We start from the raw sequence: 22,500 nt of genomic DNA on the forward strand, positions 1-22,500 counted from the left end.
GCGTGCGGCACGGTCAAAACAGACCTACACTGTAAAAAATAAAGTTGTAAATTAACAGGGAAATACTGGCAGCTGTGGTTACCATTTTAATTTTGTTAAAATTACAGAAAAAAATTGTAACTACTTTACAACATAATTCTGTAAAATAATTCTACAGTATAAAACTGTTTTAATTTACATTTTTAACCAGTTAATACAACAAGCATTTTCTGCTGAATTAACATGATAACAGTTCAAGTTCGACCAATTATTTAAGTAACTTTTACATGCAGTTTTCGTAGATATTACATTAAATCCCATTCAAATTCACTGAAAAATACGGAGGAAATAAAAACTTTTAACTGCAAAAGCAGCATTATAAATGTGTCAATTAACATTTCTTTCCTGCAAATGTATCATTATTAACTGGTAAATACAACAGCTTTATTCAGCAAATTAGCATTATCAGTCTGCTATTACACCAATTATTTCAGTAACTTTTACATGCAGTTTTCATAGATATTACATTAAATTCCATTTAATTTCACAGAAAAATACAGGGCAAATTATAATTTATAACTGCAAAAGCAGCATTATAAATGTGTCAATTAACATTTCTTTCCTGCAAATGTCTCATTATTAACTGGTAAATACAACAGCTTTATTCAGCAAATTAGCATTATCAGTCTGCTATTACACCAATTATTTCAGTAACTTTTACATGCAGTTTTCATAGATATTACATTAAATTCCATTTAATTTCACAGAAAAATACAGGGCAAATTATAATTTATAACTGCAAAAGCAGCATTATAAATGTGTCAATTAACATTTCTTTCCTGCAAATGTCTCATTATTAACTGGTAAATACAACAGCTTTATTCAGCAAATTAGCATTATCAGTCTGCTATTACACCAATTATTTCAGTAACTTTTACATGCAGTTTTCATAGATATTACATTAAATTCCATTTAATTTCACAGAAAAATACAGGGCAAATTATAATTTATAACTGCAAAAGCAGCATTATAAATGTGTCAATTAACATTTCTTTCCTGCAAATGTCTCATTATTAACTGGTAAATACAACAGCTTTATTCAGCAAATTAGCATTATCAGTCTGCTATTACACCAATTATTTCAGTAACCTTTACATGCAGTTTTCGTAGATATCACATTAAATTCCATTTAATTTCACAGAAAAATACAGGGAAAATTATAATTTATAACTGCAAAAGCAGCATTATAAATGTGTCAATTAACATTTCTTTCCTGCAAATGTCTCATTATTAACTGGTAAATACAACAGCTTTATTCAGCAAATTAGCATTATCAGACTGCTATTACACCAATTATTTCAGTAACCTTTACATGCAGTTATCGTAGATCTTACATTAAATTCCATTCAATTTCACGTAAAAATACAGGGCAAATTAAAACCTATAACTGCAAAAGCAGCATTATAAATGTTTCAATTAACATTTCTTTCCTGCAAATATTTCATTATTAACTGGTAAATACAACAGCTTTATTCAGCAGAATTTGCATTATCAGACTGCTATTACACCAATTATTTCAGTAACTTTTACATGCAGTTACCGTAGAGCTTACATTAAATCCCATTCAATTTCACTGAAAAATACAGGGCAAATTAAATGTTTGACTGTAAAAGCGACATTATAAAAAGCTGTCAATTAACCTTCATTAAGCTATAGTTTTATTTTAAATACTGAAAGTACTTCAGTATTTATGCAGTGCAAACTGCCATTAATCCAATAATTTTATTCAGATTTACATGCAGATGTCTTTGTACATCTAGTCCCATTCAATAACATTGCTCAACTGTAAAAGCCTCATTATACAACTTCTATTTAACTGGATTGTTTTAAACTGTGTACTTATGCTATATACTGCAAGATGCAATCTTATTTAACCCATGTAGACCTGAAAAGCTATATGTTGTGGAATCTGTGAAAGCATTAGTGTCATTTTAGATATCGTCACTGTCGGGCAGAAACCTCTTATCTCCATATTTGTATATTAAAAAATATATACAGAAAACTTTAGGCTTTAGAAGGCATTTATTAGAATTGGCCTAGACAGGGAGACTGAACTGAACCGAACCCACTCTATAGAATTGATCACTGTAGGAATAAAGCCTTTATTTTAACAAACAGATAACGCTTACAGCAACTTTGAGAGGAAAGATAGACAGGGAGAGGAACAAAGATAAATATGTAAACAAAGAAAAATATGTATTTAGACATGAGGGCAAGCTCCTAAACATGTTTTGCTGTTCGAACCAATAGAACAACAGCATACATTTGAATACATAAGATCAATAATCCTGAACTTTTAAACTTTAACTTATTTTAAGATTGAACTGAACCGAAAGAAGTGAAACAATTTGTGTGTAAAGTTTGAGCATGTGTGTCCAAAGTCATTGTACGTGTCTGAGCGTCTTAGCCCATCTACTAGCTGGAAAACAGTTTTTCTCAAATGCTAAAAGGAAAATAAATGTGTTTCTGTAGCAGACAACAAATCCTTACGTTATTCTCATTCCCCCAAACGCATGCACATAACCATAATAGGACCAATTCACCAACCTATCTTTGTATATTGGTCCTCACTAATGCTCATTAGGGTGTTAGAACTTAGTTATCCACCTACACTAGGCTCATCAACACCGGTAAAACCAAATTCAACCACTAGGTGTCCTAATAGAGCTGCCTATACATCATCAGGCAGGTTTGTTCATTTCAAAAATTAATTCATGCAAGAACGCCTTCAATGTCACTGGTAGATTATTTTCCCTAGGAGAGACCACAAATGGATGTGTGTAGAAAGTCACATTCATTAGAACTTTGACTTTCATCTCGATCCACAAAGAAAAGAGGTCAATAAGGGGAAAGCAAAGACCTGGAGTGGTTCCACTAAGTTGGCATGGTGGTACCGGAATTGGGCTTAAAGAGGTTTTTGCACTGGTAGGTAGGTTTCTGAACTGTCCACAGCCCTCTAAGACAAAGAATGAGTAGACAAAAAAAGTACCATATTCTATGAGCAAGTCGGTGAAGTCGTCCTTTAACACTATTCACCCGTTCATGCAAACATGTTATAACTCAAGTCATCTTAACCAAAACGCAAAGACCACAGTCCAGGTGCAATCATTAAGCATCAAAATTGTCAACCCACCAAATCAGGACAACAGTCTAAATAAACAGGGCCATTAGGCCCTGTTTATTTAGACTGTTGTCCTGATGTGCCCATGTCCCATGTGCTTTGGAACAATCCTAACCAGGCTTCAATTTGTAAAAAAATAAATAAAAATAAAATAAGACTGGAGGGTGGTGTTGCAGTGTGTGTGTGTATGTGTGTGTGTGTGTGTGTGTGTGTGTGTGTGTGTGTGTCTATGCACTGCATACTGCATGTTAAAGCTTACTAGGTGTTTAAAAGTCCATATCTGAATGCCACTCAAACGGTTCCTGGAATCAAGGTTCACAAAGCAGGGATGTTGGTCTTCTCCACCTGGCTTGATGGATGACACCTGGGAAAATAGAATAAAAACTATATTAATAATATGTGTGTATCTAAGTACTCTGTGTGTGCGCGTGTGTGATTGTTTTATTTGTGTCTTGAGTGTTCATTTTACTCTTAAAACAAGTTTGTGTTTCAATAACCTTGGTCAATAGGTGGCAGTGCAGGACCACAGGTCATAGCTGGGTTTCTTCAGGGTGTAGTGTCTTAAGCGCAAAGCCACCAGGTTAATGCACCGAATAACATGTGCGTGCGTGGCCAAAATTCTTACCATATTCAAAGATCATGCTAGTCATAGTCCGAAAGAGACTGGATCAACGAAGACACCTTAGGAAGTCGTGATTTGTTTTGCTTTCCACTTTAGTGCCTTTCTCTGGGTTGATAGAGAACATGTATCTGCAGACACACAAGGACACAAGAAAATCTTTAGATTATAAAACAGCTATGTAAAGAAAATAAACTAATGTTGATAATCTTTCTATTATATTAAAGCAATTAAAAAAATAAACACTGGAGGAGGGTGTTTGTGTGTGAACTGTGTACTGAATGTTTAAGCTTACTAGGTTCAAGTCCATATTCGAAGATCATGTTACTCAAAGGTTCCTGGTCTTTGGTCATCTGCTCCACCATCTGGGTTGATGGAGGACCTGATAAAATAGAATTACAATTAATGCGTGTGTTATCTAAGTACTGTGTGTGTGTGTGTGTGTGTGTCCGCGCGTGCACATGCACAACTATGAATCTTACCATATTCAACAATCTCACTACTTATGGTCCGAGAGTGAATGAAGGTAGACACCCTAGGATTCACAACTAGATAGATAAGATGTGCTCTCCTTCTCTGGGTTGATGGAGAACAGACACCTGCGGAAATAGAAGAAAAACAGTCTATATAGATTATCTAACAAAGAAAATGTTTTAATTGAAAATGTTAATTTAAGGCAACGATGTTGATTAGGCAGTGCTACTTTCTTTTAGTGCAGGCTAAAGCAAATTAAAAAATACACACAAAAATATATGTGAATAATTGCTTTGAAAATACTATGTGGTAAAGAAAAATCAATAAACATATGTTAAGAATAAATACACACCTCTCCAGAAAATCCAGGGTTGATGCCAGCACTGATGGGTAGACATTTTGCAGAATACATGACTTTCCAAATAAGAAACGAACAAAATAATAAAACAAGCATCATTAAGATTTTAAAACTGATCATCACCATCAACACAAATGTATTGTATTTCAGGTTTAGGGAAAAACAAGTTCAGCCGCATACCGTAGTGTGTTCTTCCTATAAGCAGGAACTCACTTTCATCATATCACCACAAATTTCCTGAATTCCCATTTGATGTTTCTCCGGTGTCCGAAGACTGCAACAGGTCCTCTGGGAAGTTGTGCTATGAAGGTCTCCACCCAACTGCCATTTCTGGAATTAAGGAAAAGTTACACCAGTTTTCAAAGCAAAAATGAAAGTGAACAAACACACTTTCAATAACAGTGCATGGATAACAACCAGCGATTCTCATGCCAGTAATGACCTGCTACTAAGAGCAGAGGGAATTGAACACATTCAACTGACCACAACCACAACATTGCAATAACTCAAAGTGAGAAAACGTTTTTCATTTTCAAATTGGATGCCATGGCTTTTCCTTGCCGGAATGAAGAGACATGACAGACCATTCTTATAACAGTTTCATCACTGCATATTCCATTATATAAAACAGTCCCATAGGTTTTTATATATTTACTATTTGTATTTGACACTATAATTGGAAACACTTTATTTTTCCCACTGGACTGGAAGCACCAATCCAACAAGTTGACTGAACAACAGATTTGGCCTTGACGAAGGCCATTCAGCCAAAACATGCAAGTTATTTTCTTCTTGTTTTTCCAACTTTTCTATCCTTTATCCTTCCACCTCACCATGTGCTGCCTAGCCTGCCTTAGACCAGATGCCCACCACCACAATGTGGCACCATTTTGATTTTGACCATCTCCCCTTAACTGTTAGTTGCTGCGAGAGTGAGGTCTAGCCAACACCAACTCGGGATTCCTGGATTGCTGCCCTCCACAAATTCCGCAGCACGTCTACATAGGTGGTACGCTTCTTTCCCCTCCTGGCTTTGCCCTGGGTTGGCTCCCATAGGGTCAATTTACTTGCCTCAAGTTCTGGGTGCCTGACGCAGTGCCCTGCCAGCCTCATCCTTCTCTCTCTGACTTTGTCCGTGACGTGTGGTAGGTCCCCATAGAGGTCCACATTTCTGATGCGGTCCGTCCATGTGACACCTAGTGCCATTCGTAGCATTCTTGTGTAGACTCCATCCAGGGCTTTTTCCTGTTGTACTGTGAGGGTCCATGTCTCGGCCCCATACAGCAGTAATGACTCCACAGTAGCTATGAACAGCCGCCTCTTAAGGTCTTCTCCCATGTCTGTTAAGACACTAATAAAACACAAAAGGTCTCATGGAAGATTTGTGGCAATTCTATGCTTTCATGTTGCATCATTTGAGCTCTGGGAGGCACCCTACAGCCAAAGACATTTCCTTACATTATTCTATCCACCACAGACAACACCCCTGGCCATAAAAGCACATTCAGCAGTAATTGATGATGTCACAAGTGTACTGTAATGTATTGAAACATGTTACTGGATGGATATGCAACAATGCAACATTGCAACAGGTCCTGCCTCTACCAAATGCTCTGACACTCACAGATAAATGTCACATTTAACACTGTACCACCCAGTGTTGCAATAATAAAACATATTTTAATTAATTAATCAATTATTTTTTAACCAGACTCTACAGAGTATTTATGTAAAGTATTTGAATAAGGGGAACAGATGATTAACATAAAAAAGATTAACAAAACGTTCAAGCAATCACTAACTACTATAAGAAATCACTAACGACTAACTACTATATTGCAAGGTAAAGATGGTAACCAAAAAATCATGTCAATGAACTGTCAGTCAGATCAGTATAAAAAGTATGATGTCACTTCCTGGACTGCCTTTTTTGCAGAGCCTGGGTGTCGATGGTCGCTGAGGCGGTGCTTGTTTTACAGGTCAGGTTTAGGCAAAGTTTTTGTGAGGTTATAATATAACTCCACCCTACTAGTAGTAGCCAGCGCTGTAAAACAAGCGTCCCATCAGTGCCCATCGAAACTCAGGCTCTGCAATAAAGTTAGTCCCTGCTTCACTGAAGGCAGCAACCAAACACTGTTTTGTACTGCACCTAAACTTCTCACGTTATACTCAGCGGTGAGTAACATGTACAATGGTTTTGTTGGTTGTAGTTTGATTTATGACTCGATTTATTGCATTCAATATTTATACTAGCAAGGTAAACACATAGAATACAGTGTAGTGAGACTAAGATTACAGGTAAGCCAGTTCATCCAATTGTTAACATTACAATCATGGCATATCTCTTCAAATGGGGGTCCTTGACATGAATGTTTGGGAACCACTGCTCTATACTAGCAATTCAACACTGTTACTGAACAAACACTACCTAGCAGGGGTCTTCAACAGGGGGTCCAGTACCCCTAGGGGGTCCTCAGACTTACTACAGGTGGTCCACCAAATATTTTATGCGATAGGGAACGTTAGCCAAAAATATCTGCTATTTTCAGATAAGTAAGCCAATGGTCAAGTTAACTAGATATTGAGGGTTTATGGTAAAAGTAATTTGTGTCAAACAAGCCTCTGAAGCTATCTATGAAATCTATGAAAAGGCTTACATTAATCTGCAACACAATTTTATACAATATGCAGTGGGGGTCCCTGCTTCATCTCTCTCTCAACTAGGGGGTCCAAAAATGTTGAAGACCCTAATTCTATACAATGATTACTATCACAATATAGTGATTTGATGCTTATTTCTACCAAAGAAAACCCCCTACCCTACCTTAAATTAAGCAACATGTTTTAAAGTTGGTTCTTGTAACAAAGACTTTTCAAAGGGGGCTCTAGTCTGCAGCCAAATAGCCTACATTGTGAATTTCCTTGACATGAAAAAGGCTGAAAAAACTGCAGTATGAAATGCAAATGTAGCCACAAAGCAATCAATAAAAGCTTAGCATTACATTACCTGTAAAATGCTGTAGCCTAATATCTCCATTCCGCTCCAGTCCAGCCTCTGTGTCTGTCTGTGTTTCAAAATATGCAGAGCAGATCGCGGGCTATCTGTTCAAGAGAACATTGTGTACTCGTCCATGAGCCAATGGCTGCTTGCCACGTCACAGCCAATCAGATTCAAACTCAGAGTGCACTGGAGAGCTGCAATGCATTGTGGGACATGTAGTTGATTTTTTTAAGTACTTTCCATTAACACTTATATGTCACGTTTCTTCAGCAACTACAATGATGGCTGTTATCGTTCACTCTTTCTTTTATTCACAATATATAATATCCAAACAGATGTTTGGGCCTTGACATGTGTTTTAATCAGATTTAATTACAGCTGATTATTTGCTTATTATACAACCTGTCAATGAATGTATGTTGTCTCTATATGATGCCCGTTTTTAAAACTTATTTCAAGCAGTATTTTTTGTGTTTGAAAAAATTATGGTTAAAATCAGGTGGGTTACACTCAGCAGTGATTCTCAAACAGTGGTTCGGGGACCACCAGTGGTCCTTAGGGTTCCAGGTGGTCCCCAGCTAAATGATGGGGAGTTGGTAACCAATAAACCAAATATAGATGATTGAATGTAGATATGAAAAATTGTGCGTGCGTGTGTCAGGCCTGGGGCCACAGGGTGCTTGGCAGTTGGCACCCTCAGTTGCAAATTCTGCACCCTCAGTTTAAGTTTAAAAATGAGATCCCCTTGACATTTTTATTTGCCCCCCCCAGTCATTTAACCCTGGAGCCGAGCATGGCACGTGCGTGCGTGCGTGCGTGCGTGCGTGCGTGCGTGCGTGCGTGTGTGTGTGTGTGTGCGTGTGTCTGTCTCAGTGGGGGGGGCGGGCTGGTTGTACAGAATGTGTCATGGATTTATATCAGCATGCGCATATCACATCTATTGAGAATGCTGAATAATGATGATAGGGATGTTAGGGAGCTAGCGAGATCTTCCCTGTTCCTCGATTTGAGGAGACGCAAGGTCCCCTTAGCCAGGGAGCCACAGCCCCACTTCCTTGGGTTCAAAAGGAAACCCACTGGGAAACTGGACACTCGCTCCCCAGGCTTTGGAGTTCGGATCGGATTGGCCGGATTTGAACGACCTCTGCGTCCAAGCCGGTGTGTGTCCCTGGAGTGGGTGCGGCCTGACTCTGAGACTGTGGAGGTCTCTGAGGACATAATAACTGACCCTCTCACCTCTGTTAGAGCAACAGTGACCTACAGCGGATACACCCACCTGTTGACACCTAAGGGTGCCCTGATGGATATGTTCCAACATCGGCAACAACAACACTGGACTGGACTCAAACTCCAGGGGAAACTGGCTTGCCTTCCCCATGCTGACCATTCTCTTTCCCATTCATTCCTAAGGAACACTGCTCTCAATGATGACATTATCACCTTTACAGTAAAAGCCAGGTTACAGATCCTTCCCACCAAACTCAACATTTCCCTCTGGTTTCCCTCCACCCATGCACCTCATTGCTTGCCATGTCACACATTCTGAATGGCTGTTATGCCTATAAAGGGCTTTACATAGCACGCCATGACAGAATAGTTGATCTCATAACAAAGGACATATCTAAACATTTTGCACTGTCTGTGAGAATGTACAAACATTCCTGTGTCAAACCTTCCATGTTTCAACTCTGTACTGAAAATCCTGAATTTTTTGCACATCTCTCTGCTAACAAACCAGATGTTGTTTTCATTCTTGAAGTGGCCTGACTGCACCTTTGATTCTAGCTTAGAGGAAGCCTTCATGACCAAAGTCATTAAACCAGCTGCTCCTCCAGACCATCATTGAACTAGGCTATAGGTGCAATCTACTTGTGTTTATCTTCGGCAGCCTAGGACACGTAGGACACAGTTTGGTTGTAAGAGGCTTCCAACAACTTGGGATGCCAAAAAAGCAGCTAAATGGCTTGCGAAATTCTGTGCAATCTCTTCCACTATCGGTAGCCGCCAAATATGGCAAAGACGCTGTTACTTGTACCCCTGAAGGGTGTGTGGGTATTTGTCCGGGATTTACTAATTGCACTCTATACAGCACCTAAATATTTGTGTCCTTGTATTGTATCTCTTATGTGGACATAAATAAATGATTAAAATGTGTGTGTGCGCGCGTGCGCCCCCCCACAGTTGTTCAACAATGACCATACCTATGGCAGCTGAGGTCAAGACCTTTCTATAGCCGATAACAGTTTTCCATGTGTATACGGTATGTATGCAGAATGCTGCTGTATGTGTGCAACAAAATCACCCCTTGAGCAAAGTATTTGACCAAGCAACACATTGAAGCAGATCGAGCTACATATTGTATGCTGTTAGTATAAGCATTACTGTGTACTGTATGTGCTTTGTGTGCACGCATGAACACACATGCGTGCACGCACACACCCGCATGCACGCACGCACGCACGCACGCACACAGTCAGACTGTGTGACTGCATTGCCTGATCAACAAAAGGTCCTAGGACTCTAAAAAATTGAGCAGCAGCTGCTTACTGTTCCAGTGGCTACAATAACACCAAGCATATCAGATTCAGTGTCAAAAAGTAAGTCAGAACAAGTGTCTTTTACCTGAAACAAAAAATAATTGAATTGACCCCGTCCGAATTTCGTGTCTATTCCTCGACCGTCGACGCTTAGAAGTGTCGGAGAGACACGAGACCCATTTCATCGGATTTGGCATCCTTCAAATATGAAAAAGGTGTCCTGCCTAAAACAAAAGGATTTTTTTTTAATATTTAATTGATTTTTAAGGCACACACACACAAAGGACTCAAGGAGATGCATATAAGGACACAAATAGCATAGGTGCAGTAAGATTGCATTCACAACATCATGACATGTATGTGTTTTCATGATACAATAGGCATGTCACTCAGTACACTACATACTACGCATAAGAGCCATTCAAGATGTGTGACAGTATTCAGTGATCTGTTCTGTGGTGTGGTGCAAGCAATGAGGAACCTGAGTTGTGGGGAACCAGATAGAAAGTGTGCGTCTGGAGGGAATGACTTGTAGTCTGGCTTTAAGATGCCAGAGCCTTTTATGGCAGTTCTATATTACAACCGCTTATCCAACGCAGAGCACTGCACTCCACGAGTCCCTTGCCACACATGTCCACAATATGTGTGGCGAATAGTCGGTTGGTTCTCGTCATACGTGCTTTTGGTTAGACATACCATTGGTCCGATATCTCAAACCCTCAACCTAACCCTAACCTCCCACGGGGCAGCACACCTAAACCTAACCTTAACCCTCTCCCAACCCTTAACGCACCCCTCACCAACCTTAATCCAGTCGGACCAATGCTATGTCTAACCAAAGTCCCGTCCCTTCCCGTCACGATGCAACACTTTGTGAGCGTGCACGCATCCGCCTGGGTGACGGCAGACTGCTGGGCGAGCACTGGCGCTTTGGCATGGGGGGGTCAGATGAATTTGGTACTGGCCATATATGGAGCGTGTCTTGAGTGTACATGGTTGATGAGGTCAGATCAACATATGGAATGTCAGAACAGGTCAGCTCCATATATAGATATCTAAGGGTGGCAGCAGGGGCAGTGTCTTGAGTGTACAGGGTTTGATGACGGCCCAGGTAGGGCCAGGCCTTCATTTCCGGTTCTGTTGCGAACTCTAGTTTTCGCTGGCTGCCGGGCACGGGTGCACTAATAACTTTGGGGCAGGCCCGTCTAGGGTTTGAATGGACAGGTATCAGTCAAAAAATGACATCAAAGAGGAAGGACGGGTGGCAAAGGATCAACATATAGAATTGCAGAACAGGTCAGCTCCATATGGAGATCTAAGGGTTTGATGTTTGAGGTCAGATGTACAGTAGAGTTGCTGGCCGGCTCCATATATGCAGATCTAGGTGATGATCCAGTCTTCTCTATGTATGGCTATCCAGGGTTTTATGAGGTCAGTGTCATGATCTTCATATATGGAGACGGCCATATATGGCGGTGTGATGTCACAAAGCGTGACCATATATGGCAGCGTGATGTCACGAGGCGTGACCATATATATATGGAGGCGTGATGTGACACAACTGACAGGAAATGCAGGTTTTCATAGTATACTGTGACCTACTGTCGCAATTATGTATAAGAAGTACTCATATGTTAAATACAATATAAATAGGCTATACGCTGCTTCAAATTCAAGTTCAGTATTTCACAGTTTACATTCAGTCAAAGTATTGTGCTCTAAATATAGTACAAAAGGGGCCCATTTCACAATCATATTTGTATTAATAGTACAATTTTAATGTATAGGTGGTAAAAGTGCCTTTTTAATTACTTGATGTGGGTATATGAACATATTTATATTTTACATACATTTTGTATTGATAATCTGAATATGGAAACTAACTAAACCAGTCAAATCCTTATTTGCTTCTGCAATGTAATTTATTTACTCATTATTTGGCATTATATTGTTATTGAAATGATGGAAGTAATTAGCACTTTTGCCATTACAGAATAATTTAATTTGATACTATATACCTTGAGGACATTTTATATTGTAATGATTTCTATTGAATTTACATTCATGGAAAAATAACCCTCTGTGCAAACTGCCTCCTCAAATCACTGAGCAATCTACAGCTCTTTCATTGGACAACCTGTGGGCAGAGTACAAACGCAGGTGGTAGAGATGATCAGTAAGTGCCTCTGATTAGTCATTGCACTGCCGAACAGAATGTGACTGCTCCTGTGTGCTGTGTGTTTAGTTCTTAACTTCTTGCCCATGTGCTCATTGCAACTCCACTGTTACTTCTTTTTCATTTTACAACAATTCATTTTGTTCTAACTAAGTCTGTTCAGTCAGTTTTCTGCAGAGGGGTTTCTCCTTGTTTTTCCCCCCTCCACACTGTTTTCATACGGATTTTCTGCAAGGTGACTGAGAAAGGTAAAAAACACTCAAAATGATTACATGCCGTTTTTGCAGCACCACTATAGAGACTTTGCGTGGCTATGTTTTGCACTGTAAAATACATAGAAATGAGTCATGCTTGTTCAAATGTGAAGCCCCTGGCTGCAAACGTACATTCACTACCTTTGTAGCTTTTAAGGGTCATTTTTACCGCCATCATAATGTCCCTGCATCCTCTTTTAGTGCCACAGACACTGACACATTTCTCAAATGTTCAATTTCGCTGTGTGACTGCCAATTTCAGACAGTGAAAGAATTAATTTCACACTTAAAACAGCATATACTTGAGGGAAGAGTTGTGACATGTCCAGTCAGTGGTTGTAAAGATACATTTAATGTGAAATCATCGTTTACTTCTCATATGTCAAGGAAACATAAAGGATATGCATTGGACAGTATGAATTGCATGTATAGAACTACACATTCTGTTTCTGCTGAGTCAGCATGTGACAATGGCAACGCTGCCCCCCAGAGCTCAAATGATGCAAGTGATAGGATGGAAATTCCAGAGAGTTTCAATGAGGATTTTCTAAAAAATATGTCTCTATTCTACCTTAAATTGCAAGGGCAACTCCTTCTTCCAGCTTCAACAATACAGACAATTGTTGAAGAGATGCAGAATGTGCATGAGTTGGGACAGGAGTACACTTTAAACAAATTACACTCACTTTTAAAAAAGAACATGTGTTTATCAGATGATGTTATTACTAAAATCAGTGACTGTGTGAAGCAGTCAGATCTGTTCTCAGTCTGTCATAAGGGACCACTGAGGACAACATATTCAAGAAACCAGTCATTCAAAAGAATGTTTAAGTATGTGGAGCCTATAAAACTAAAACTAGGAACTGATGAAAATAGGACTCCACGATATGCTTACTATGTACCTGTGAAACAAACACTAATTGGCTTATTAGAATCAGAACTGTGGAAGTATTCAATGTCACAACAGCAATCTTGTGAATCAGACCCTGGTGTTTTTAGTGACGTACGTGATGGGAAAACCTTTAAGTCAAACCCGTTCTTTATAGAAAATCCAGGATGCCTACAATTAATTCTGTACCAAGATGCGTTCGAAGTAGTGAATCCTCTTGGCTCTGCTAAAAAAAAACATAAGATTCTTGCAGTCTATGTGACTCTAGCTAATTTACCTATTCATTTGAGATCCAATACTGATCACATGTCCCTTGTCCAACTTTGTACAGAAAACGACTTGAAACTATTTACATCTGCTAAGGTTTTCTCAAAGTTGTTAGAAGATTTAAAAGATTTGGAGGATTATGGAATAATTGTTGATGGCAATCAAGTTAAAGGTGCACTGTTTAGTATTGTTGGTGATAATTTGGGTTCACATGGCATTGGTGGATTTGTTGAAAACTTTAGTAAATCTCAGTACTTTTGCAGGTATTGTGAAATCACACACAGAGAGTTTCAAAGTGATAACCCAAATGTTGTTGGTCCACAGCGCACACCTGAATCTTATGACACTGTTGTTGGTGACCTAGAAGCAGGAGACGCTGTACACATCAAAGGCATAAAGGTAAACAGTGTTTTCAATGAACTAAAATCTTTTCATGTATGCCAGCCAGGTCTCCCACCTTGTTTAGGACATGACATGTTTGAGGGTGTGCTATCATTCGACGTTGCACTGTACTTGAAGCATCTAATTAAAAAAAAGAAGTGGTTTACTTATTCATTTTTGAACAGACGTATAAAGCAGCACAAATACAAAGGGTCAGACGCTTTGACAAAGCCTTGTGTCGTCAACTCGAAGTTAGCCCGTCTTTCAGGTCAAGCCGTCCAGAATTGGAATTTTTTACGGTTGTTGCCTGTATTAATTGGTGACAGAGTGAAAAACCCAGATGATGAAGTCTGGCAGTTAACTCTCCAGCTTAAAGACATTGTTGATTTTATATGTGCTCAAAAGATCTCGGTGGCAGAGGTTGCCTATCTTGAAATTCTAATCCAGGAATATTTGGATTCAAGAAAGAGTTTGTTTCCTGACACTAAACTAAAACCAAAACACCATTACCTGCGGCACTACCCGGCATTAATTTTGAGATTTGGACCGTTGATCAGATTATGGACGATGCGCTTCGAAAGTAAACACTGTTACTTTAAGAGATGTGCCAGGCATTTGAAAAACTTTAAGAACATCTGCCAAACATTATCTGAACGACACCAGCTGTTTCATTCATATATCATAGCTAGGCCAGGATGCATTCTGCAAGTCAAAGACAGTTGTAGGTTTTATCCAAACCTCTACAGTGAGCCCATTCAGCATGCAGTGAGAGGGTTTGGTTTTTCAGAAAACAATACTATTGTTTCCACTGACATACTGTACAAAGGCACATCGTATAAAAAAGGACGTTTCCTCGTCTCACAAAATGATGAGTCCATGCACTTTGGAGAACTGCTCATGATTTTAATACAAAATGATGCAACAGTTTATTTTGTGATGGACATCTATGAAGCTGAATATCACCCTGAATTCCATCTGTACTCTGTGCCAAAACGGAATAAAAAAATACAATGTTGTAACATTAATGACTTGGTAGATTTTTATCCTTTAACATCATACAAGCTTAACGGGCTCAAAGTAATTCCGCTGAAACACAGTGTGTTGTCGAAATAAACATCACTGTTGTATTATTACCACTTTGATGGATACATAATGTGTACAAAAATAAGTCAAATTACCTTTTTAGTCTTTTGTCATTAGTGCCTTTGAAACCTGTTTTTATTCCATTCCAGAAATGGAGGAGACATTTCTACACAGAGCCATTACTGAGGCTCTACCTGACCTTCCAGAGGTGGTGGTCAATATTGTGGAGGAGAAATTACTTGAGGTTGGGGTGGAGACGTCTGAAGATGTTAAGTACCTTAAAGAAGACGATTTGCTGTCGGCATTGAGGCCAATTCAAGCCCGAAAGCTCCTTGAGTCTTGGAAGCAGAAATGTAAGTAAATGATTGCAGGATGCAGTACAATCTAAATGTCTTAGTTGGTACAATTTTTATGTATCTAATGTGGTCGCAGCACACGCGTACACAGGAGACGTATGTCTCAGTATGTTCACATACAGCACATTTAACCCATTAAGGACTGGAACACATCTGTGTCACCTTAGCTTTTAACCACTTTAACCATTATTTTAAACTTTAGTTGTTGAAAAATAGCTATAATAGATATACAAGCCCAAAGTGCGGCACAGAGTCCTGCGATATGACCTTGTGTATATATGCTATTTTTGAAAAATTGTGAAAATGTGGCGCAAATCTTCTAACCCTTTTAACTCAAATCTTTTGCTTCTGGGGGGGGGGGGGGGGGGTCCATGGAACAAAACATATTCAGATGTTGGGGTCGGTGGCCAAATACAAAAAAAACGTAATAATAATCATTAAAAAATAAAAAAATAAATAAAATAAATAAATATATATATATATATATATATATATATATATATATATATATATATATATATATATATATATATATATATATATATACACAGCTCCATCTCACTGAATTAGAATATTTTGTAAATTCATTTTCTTCTGTAATATAATTCAAAAAGTGAAACTTTCATATATTCTCCATTCATTGTGCATAAAGTGTACTATTTAAAACCTTTTTTTGGTTTAATCTTGATGATAATGGCGTAGGACTACAGCTAATCAAAAAAATCCTATCAATTAATTAGAATATTTTACAAGACCACTAAAAAAAATGTTAAACGAAATGTTGACCATCTGAAAAGTATAAAGTATGCAGTTAATACTTGGTCTGGGCTACTTTTGAAGAAATTATTTCATCAATGGGGCGTGGCATGGAGGTGATCAGCCTGTGGCACTGTTGAGGTGTTATGGAAGCCCAGGTCAGCTGTAAATTAATTTGTATTGTTCAGTCTCATGTCTCACACCTTCCTCTTGAAGATACAACCTAGATTCTCTGTGGGGTTCAGGTCAGGCCAGTTGGCTGGTCAGTTAAGCACAGTAATACCATGGTCAGTAAACCAGTTACTAGTAGTTTTAACACAGTAATACCATGGTCAGTATACCAGTTACTAGTAGTTTTGACTCTGTGGGCAGGTGCCAAATCGAGCTGGAAAGGACAATTAGCATCCCCATGAAGCTTGTCAATATACTGAAGCACAATGTACTCTAAAAAGATGGCTGTGTTGAAACCATTCTTAAGTTTTCACTGTCAGTGGACCAACACCATGCAGATAACATGGCCTAAATCATCACTGTGTTTTGTCATGTCCAGAGTCTCAACACAACCATCTATTATGATATTTTACAGCACTGTGTGCCTCCGTACATTGGCAAGCTTTATGTTGATGCTGATTTTCCTTTTCCAGCAGCACTTGGCACCTGCCCACAGAGCCAAAACTACTAGTAATTGGTGTACTGACCATGGTATTACTGTGCTTAACTGACCAGCCAACTGGCCTGACCTGAACCCCACAGAGAATCTAGGTTGTATTGTCCAGAGGAAGGTGTGAGACATAAGACTGAACAATACAAATTAATTTACGGCTGTTATCAAACAAACCTGGGCTTCCATAACACCTCAACAGTACCACATGCTGATCACCTCCATGCCACGCCCCATTGATGAAATAATTTCTTCAAAAGTAGCTCAGACCAAGTATTGACTGCATACATTAATATACTTTTCAGATGGTCGACATTTATCTTTTAAAAATATATGTTTTTAGTCGTCTCGTAAAATATTCTAATTCATTGAGATAGGATTTTTTGATTTTCATTAGCTGTATGCCATAATCATCAAGATTAAAACAAAGAGGTTTTAAATACTTCACTTTATGCACAATGAATTGAGAATATATGAAAGTTTCACTTTTTGAATTATATTACGGAAGAAAATTTACTTTTACAAAATATTCTAATTCAGTGAGATGGAGCTGTATATAAAAAAAAAATAGGGGGCTAGCGGTGCTGAGCCTTCTCGTGGCGGCCCTGTTTTCACAAATTTTACAGTACCACACACTTACGAGCTGTGTTCGCTTCCCGCATACTTGTACATAGGTTAAACAATCATACAGGAGCACCAATGGTAGTCTGCATAAGAGATCCTTTGTTGATGTACAAACATTCATATTGTGTTACTGGTAACTTTGTGTATGCCCATGTATGTTTTGCAGACCAGACTCCTGAAACAGGAGCAGCTAGTCCAGCTCCGTCACCTGCATCATCAGCAGGACTGGCTGCATCCGGGTCTTTTTCCCCTAGAAGTTCCACATCCACAGATTCTAGCATATTACTAAGTCCTGACAGAGACTGGGTGGATACCTTCATCATACCCTGGGATATGTTCCCAGATGAACTAATCCACTCACTGGAGGGAGGAGAAGGTCCACGGTCCCAACTGAGAAAGGAGATGGTCAGGCTCGTCGTCCATGACATGAAGAAGAAATCTTCTAACTTACAGTCAAAACATGCAGAGGCAGTTGCCAAGAAGATGGTGGAGAAATACCCCAAAGCACTAAAAGACGAAATAAGTGGAGATCAAGTCGGGACAGGGTGGGACTCTCTAAAAAAACAAATTGTAAATAGAATTAGCAATATGAGGCGACCTGACATTCCCAAAATAAGGAAACGACAACTCCTTAGTTTGGGAAATGACAGTGATGATGGCTCTTCCACAGATGTAGTGACTCCAGCAAGAGCAAAAATCCAGGACACATATGGGTGCATCAACTGGGAGCCAAAAGTATTGCCCCTAGGAGAGTCCACACAGAGCCAGCTACAGAAAAAGGCCAGAATGATTAAGATGGAAAATGAGCAAACTGACATTGATCAAGAAGAGGTCAAACTTCTAATGAATCTGACATTCAACACACAGCGAAAAGACGTGAATCGGGGGACAAGCATCAAGGACCTTGTGACAGAGTGGCTGTTGTGGTTCAAAGAAGTTGGAATGGCGGCCCACTTCCACAAGCTTACTGGAATGGCGCTTAAAGAGGTGTTTGCACGGAATCTGGAATTCAAGGGAGAACGACTCCTGAAGTACTTGAACGGGGATACTGCAAAGAAGAACAAAGGGTACCTGGAGGCCTACACACGGAACAAAAGTATGAGGGGAGAGGAGGGTGGGATCTCTGACGATGTAAAAGAGATGGTGCTCTTATTGATGTCCTACTTCAATGAGAAGGAGGACGAAATGTTCCGTTATGTGGAGGACACATTCTTGGCAGGAGAAGTTGAGCTGGACCATATGCCCATTACTCCCACCATTGTGGTGTGTGGTAAGTTGGCTTTGTTAACGTTTTATTTTTTAATTCTGTTTTTGAATATTGTTCAAAACACAATTTGTCTTTTACATTTTATTTGAATGACACTTCTTCCTTCTTTTTTTTTTAGGAAAGTCCTGCTATTCTGCAAAACGGTACATGCTGTCTGTTGACCAAGTCATAGTACATGACAACATCCCCACCTTTGTGAGTGCTATGCGCATGATGTTTGGGAGCTACTATTGCTTCAACATCCATTACCCATCAGCGCTGGCATCAACCATGGAGTTTCTTCAGAGGTGTGTATTTTTGGGCTTGCTTTTGCATGCATTTTCACATAATGTAACAAAGGAAGTAGTGCTGCCTAATCTACATCTTTGCCATTTGAAATGGCTTTATATAATGTGTAGAAAAAGGATGGACATTAGTTTATTTTCTTTGCATGGCCGTTTTATAATCTGTAGATTTTCTTCTGTGTCCTTGTGTGTCTGCAGATGCATGTTCTCTATCAACCCAGAGAAAGGCACCAAAGTAGAGAGCAAAAAATCAAGACTTAGTGTGAATCCTAAGGTGTCTACGTTGATCCAGTCTCTTTCGGACCATGACTGGCGGGATCTTTGAATATGGTAAGAATTCTGGCCATGCCCACGGCCACATGCACACGTTTTGGCCTCTCCAGTCTCTGTCAGGTGCCCACTTATTTTGGGAGCATTTAACATTAATTCATAGCATCATTATAGGCCTACTAGTGTTTTCTCTTTGAAGCAAAATGCTGTAGATGAGTAAAGGGCAACATTCAGCCATAAACCTGCTCCATTTTGACACAAGTTTGCTCTAGTCTATAGCCTACTCTAGTCTAACTGCATGCTCCCCATGTTAATTTCCTATAATATTTTTTGAAGGTGTCATTATTGGATAATCAGCTGTGTGCATTCTCTGACACACACCCAGTGCTTCTATTAAAAAAATATATATATTATCAGATATAACTGAGGGTAAAAAGTGACCCAAATGGACCCCTCTTAGAGTTACCATAAAACTGAGGATTTGACTGTGAAGCATTGTTATAGTTTTATATATTAGAGTGAGTTATAGTTTGACTGCAAGTATTCAATGTGCCTTTTGTTGATACAAAGCGTGCACACACACACACACACAATTAATAGTTTCATTCTATTTTCCCATGTCTATCAACACAGATGGTGAAGAAGACCAACATCGCTTCACGTGATGTACCAATATAGACTTGAAAGAGAAATCCCGGACCCGGATCTGGAAATCCCCCCTGAATAAATGATGTCTCTTATTTGTATTACACGAGAAACATACCATGTTGCACTGTCTCCAGATTTCCACACTGACAGTCCGCCTGGATGCGGACTGGGTGCCTATGACATTCAAACAAAACTGTTTAGACCACTGGTTCTCAACGTGCGGTCCAGGGGGCGTCCCCGTTTAAATGATTGATTGTCAGGAACCAAATGGACTCTTGCAAGTCTGTAACCCAGAGAGTGCACACATGGAACCAGATGGAATTGTACTCGTCCATTTGGTTCCATTTGTGCACACACTCTGACTTCTTAATGCACACCAATCTGGGGTGTCCTTGAAATTACAATGTTTGAAAACCACCGAGTTAGAACATAATGCCCCCATGTCTCGTCCTCGTTAGAACAATACTGTCCATTCTCCCAGAGTTTGTCGTCCGCTTTCGACGGACGACTACACCTTGAATCTTCAAGCTCAGACGACTGCACAGCGCTATAATGCTGTGTGCTCCTGTCCACTTTTTTTGTCTCATCGGAGCTCTCGTTCTTTCTTTGCAAAACTCTAAAACATTCACATTTTCCCAGCCGAATAGGTTTCTTTCATCAGAGATGCCTTGACCAAATTTGTTAGATGTAATCCCCCCCCCCCCCCCCCACCCCAAGTGACCTTAAATAACCCACATGACAAGCTCATGTTCAGAATGGGCAGAATTCAAACGGATGATATTTTCCATTGGTTTGTCTGACCATCTCCATCTACCCTAGGACTCATAGAATCAGCAGAGAAACAGATATACAGAATGTGCCGCTACACAGCTGAATCCGAACATTATCCACGTACACCCCGAACCCAGTGTTCCCCCCCAAGACTTTGTCCTTTCCAATCCCGGCAGGCAAAGATCAACCTCAGGGGCCCTTAGATGAAAGACTTCTGCGGATCTGCCAGAGTTTTGTTTCCATAATGGTTATTTAGCGAGATCGATGCAAATCCTCACGCTTTTTTTGTTGGTTGCGATGCTGAGGCAAGCCTCGGCAAATTAAGGCACTTTTGTGTAAGCCAAATACTTTTGAAGGTTTTGCATGACTTATTTTCCTGCGCGACCCAGAGAGGAAGCATGAAGTCATAACATGCGTGACAAAAAAAATGTCTTTTGAGAAATTCAATATAGTTTCTATAGAAGTACTATAGAATATACTGTTTGAAATATATATATACATATATATATGTATATTGTACTATAAAAGTACATGGTGATTTTGTTGTCAGTTCTCATGTTGGTTTATTTCAATAAATTCAATACCATCAGTAAAGTCTTGACCTTCTTTCGGCGGGGACCGCTACACCTTGATTCCAGGAACCTCAAGTGTCAAAATCTTTGAATATGGACCTTTTAAAAATGCCCAGCTAAACAAGATCTCCCCACCCAAAAAATTGCTATCTTGCTATCTTTGGCCTATATAACTTTGTAATGCTACTGAGGTTTGTGCGCAACACTTTTGAAAACAGAAGATATTGCATTGTAGTTTTGAGCTGACGGGCCCTTTTTGATGTCAAAAGTCAAGTCTCCTTAATTCAAGTGGCAGATGCCTATTTTAAACTTAAATTATATATTTTTAGGGGCATCGTGATCTACAATATAAGTACACGGTGTAGAACAATCCAGTTAAATAGCAGTTGTATAATGAGGCTTTTGTGAGTGACAACTGCATGTGCTGTATATCTGAATTAAATAATTGTATTAACCCGGTCGATGCCAACGATGAACGTCTTCCCCACAGAATGACCTGTTATAGCACCACCAGGAGGCCAACTTTTGAAAAACTTTTTTTTAATATTACTCCTCCAGATTCTGTCCAAAAATCCCGCAAATCGTTACACACTATCTATATAGTCATGTGTTCAAGACGGATCTGTCTGTTATTTCATATTCCATTCTAATTGGCTAACATTGGCTTTCAAAGTTGGCAGGATTGGCCCGTTTTGAACAAAAAGCCTCAAATCATGAACGCAGTGTGCAATTTATGTGAACTCTTTCATGGACTTTCCTACTAGGCTGAGGAATATATCCCACCCTTTTCACATTGGCCTGTTGTAGCGCCACCAACAGGTGGATTTTTGCAAAACCCATTTTTGGAACAATGTCTCAAATCATCCAATTGCCATCTAATGCGTAAGAAGAATAAATGGCACCCTTTTCACATTGGCCTATTATAGCGCCACCAGGAGGCCACAACCTGACCTGCCCTGGTGGAGACCTACAGTATGCCCCGAGGGGCACTTTATCTAGTTTGCTCTATTTTTCAGTGAAATTGAATTGGATTTATTGTAACATCTACAACAACTGCATGTAAAAGTTACTGCAAGAATTTGTGTAATAGCA

The 22,500-nt window shown here is 39.4% G+C and overlaps 2 protein-coding genes and 1 long non-coding RNA gene across 3 annotated transcripts in view; 2 read left to right on the forward strand and 1 right to left on the reverse strand.

Annotated features, from left to right (window-relative positions):
- Nucleotides 1-22,500, forward strand: part of LOC306923424 (tripartite motif-containing protein 14) — a 493,176-nt gene that overhangs the window by 325,194 nt on the left and 145,482 nt on the right. The gene's annotated exons all lie outside the window — the stretch shown is intronic.
- The window catches only part of LOC306923775 (cGMP-inhibited 3',5'-cyclic phosphodiesterase 3A-like), a 98,843-nt gene that overhangs the window by 63,275 nt on the left and 13,068 nt on the right, over nt 1-22,500 (reverse strand). The window lies entirely within an intron of this gene.
- LOC306923777 lies at nt 18,743-20,373 on the forward strand. The gene is made up of 4 exons (XR_013790104.1): nt 18,743-18,866; nt 18,982-19,150; nt 19,346-19,477; nt 20,051-20,373. It is a non-coding gene; the product is annotated as an uncharacterized lncRNA (long non-coding RNA).

Source organism: Electrona antarctica (genome assembly GCF_951216825.1).
Source record: "Electrona antarctica genome assembly, chromosome: 5".
Classification (NCBI taxonomy): domain Eukaryota; kingdom Metazoa; phylum Chordata; class Actinopteri; order Myctophiformes; family Myctophidae; genus Electrona; species Electrona antarctica.